Source organism: Agrilus planipennis, unplaced genomic scaffold (assembly GCF_000699045.2).
Source record: "Agrilus planipennis isolate EAB-ADULT unplaced genomic scaffold, Apla_2.0 scaffold190, whole genome shotgun sequence".
NCBI lineage: Eukaryota > Metazoa > Arthropoda > Insecta > Coleoptera > Buprestidae > Agrilus > Agrilus planipennis.
Genome location: NW_020442444.1, coordinates 33,318 through 36,423, shown reverse-complemented (window position 1 = coordinate 36,423; position 3,106 = coordinate 33,318).

The window sequence follows — 3,106 nt, the reverse complement described above, 5'->3', positions numbered from 1 at the left end:
CCTTAAAATACTTTAATTTAATTTTTCATTTCAGTTACGGTGGGGGGCACAAAAAACATTGAGGAAATTTGGACGCTTTTAATTTTTCAAAAATTTAAAAAATTCAAATAACTCGAAATTAATTTGATTTTTTTTCAATTCCTAATGGGGGACCCAAAATTCGTTCATAAAATCTAGTCTTTTTTAAATTTTCAAGAAATTAAAAAAATAAAAAACACGAAGACTGTGCGACTTAAGTAATCATAAAATTCAACTTCATAAACGGTCTTGGAGTCCTCCCCATGCAGCTAAAAGATTATTATTTATCCATGATTTACGAAACACCTTGTATATACTTGGCCTACGGCTATTAGATTAAAGGAATTTATGATTTATACGAAATAGCTTACAATATTAACAACAATCTGTTCTTAAATAAATTAGAGGTATTTTATTTTATCTGTGTGCGGAAGGTAGACTTCAGTTACTGGAACTCCAATAAGGAATTATTACAAATAATCAACTTACTACAATATAGTCTCATAAAGTAATAAAAAGTACTTAAACTACACATACACATAGATTTAAAGATAGAAAAATTTTATTCTTTTTTTTTTGCTGTTTTACCAAAAGACATTGTGAATTTTCAACAGACATATTGCCGGCAGTGATTAACGGTAAAACGTTAACTAGTTCGGATCATAGAAATAATGGTCGGATCGATAGACATATATTAATGGACGTGCCTTAGCCGTATGTCATTGTAATAATTTCTTGGCTCGAAAAGTGAGGAAGATGGCGTATGGTTTCGGACTAATGCTATCTCTTTCATGACACGCTTACGCATTATCGTAAGAGAGATCGATATTGTCCGAAACTTCGTTCCACCTCTTTCTTTTGTTGTACCACAATTCTGACCGCTAAGGCATGTCCATTAATAAACGTCGATCGGATCGTTATTTTATTGAAAAAAAAAACTAAAATAAATACATGGTCGAGCTGTGTAGGAGACACACTCTTTGTTTCTTCTTTGAAATGAGAGAAGTAATGTTACTTATCTCTGTAGTTAGATGTTATGTTTCATTGAGCCGTGTGAATCTGGCACCCGATATAAATAATCCACTGATTCAAACCTTACCAATAAATTGTGCGTCGTTTGCGGGTTCCAAATATGCAAGTATCATAATCGTTCGTCCACTAGTTCTGTTAAAAAAAAAGAAAAATTGTTTCAGGTGCAGGTGGAAATTAAATGTCAATTTATTCAAAAACTACTGAAGATATGATAATTTAATTGACACCAATTGATTGCGTATTATTTGTGCTTGAAAAATGAACTATTATGGTAAGTGAAGTTTATTTTTATTTTATTTATTAGTAATGATTACAAATAATACTAAACTTTTTATGGTATTAGTATGTCGTATTATGATCTATGATTCACCAATGGTGCATGTGTATTAGTAATATGAAAAATATATGTAATTATTACTAATAAGTAATATAAAAATAAATTCCACTTACCATATTAGATCAGTCCTAGGTATCAGTCATCAAGTAGAAATGACAGGCAATCAAATGGGGTCAATTAAATTATCATATCTTCAGTAGTTTTTGAATAAATTGACATTTAATTTCCACCTGCACTCGAAACAATTTTCCGTTTTCTTAACAGAACTGATGGACGCACAATTATGATACTTACATATTTAGAATCCGCAAACGACTCACAATTTATTGGTAAAGTTTGAATCAGTGGATTATTTATATTGGATGCCAGATTCACACGACTATTTCATTATAATTGGTTGATGGTAATCTATGGTTGATGGTTTATTCGTTTATTGTTTGTCTATGTTTATTGTCTATGGTTTATTGTTAATTATCAAGTTGACAATTGACCCTACGTATATCTATTATGTATGTTGACAAGGAAATTCTGTAAATTATGTCTTTACAGGAAGATATAATAGTATCATCAAGCTTAACAGTAAAAAATGAATTATTTCCAGATAATTACAATATTGACGAAACGTGGCGTTTTTCGGATAAGGAAAATAGTGGAAAAAATGACCTATTTGTAGGTAATGTAAAAGAAGAAACTAATATAAAAAAAGAAGCAGAACACAATATTTTTGTAAGTGAAAGTGAATTTATTGACAGAACATTGCGTTTTTCTGAAGATAATTTCAAAAGCGACCTTTTAAATTCTGATACTATTATAAAACAGGAAGTCATTACAATAAAGGAAGTGCTAGATAATACTTCTGAAAATGAAGAAGAGGATAGAAAAACTGAACTTTTTAAATCAGATGATATAATAAGAAATGAAACCGTTATTAAAAGGGAAGTATTAGTACATAATACTTCTGAAGGTGAAAATGAACATAGTGATAGACCCTGGCGTTTTTCTGAAATAGAAGATGATGAAAAAGCTGTGCCTTTAAAAGCAGAAGATACAATAAGAGAAGAAATTATTTTAAAAAGCGAATTACCAGATAATACATCTGAAGGTGAAATTGAGCTTAATATAAACGATAATGTGACTCCAGATTTAATTAATGTTAAAATTCATACAATAGAAAAATCACATAAGTGCAAAAAATGTGGTAAAACGTTTAAAAACCAGTCTAACTTAAATGTTCATAGTTTAGTACATGTTAAAGTGGAAGAAAGACCATTCAAATGTGAAACATGTGAACAGAGATTTACCCAAAAGTAAGCAGTAATTAATAGTTTTGTACAAATAATCAATAACACTATTATACACATCAGAGGCTAGACCTTACTATATAAGTGCTGCTTTAAAATTTACTTTTATTTATTCTTTTACACAATTTCCCATACTTAACAGGAATTTATAGAAACATAGTAAAACAAGGCACTACCTGTCTCAATGCAGGGAAAAAGAAAAAATACTCCATGCAGCTAAACTATTTGGTATGTTCCCATCTATTCAATGCTTGAAAACATGCCTTATGGCACAAATTAAAAAAAAAATGGATTATGATCTCTGCCTACTTGGGCCCCACCGCATAAATTATTATAAATTGTTTACAGAATTAACATTTAATTATTGTAAAGTAAATTTGTATTTGAATAGGAAAGAGTGGAGGTACGTGTCCAACCA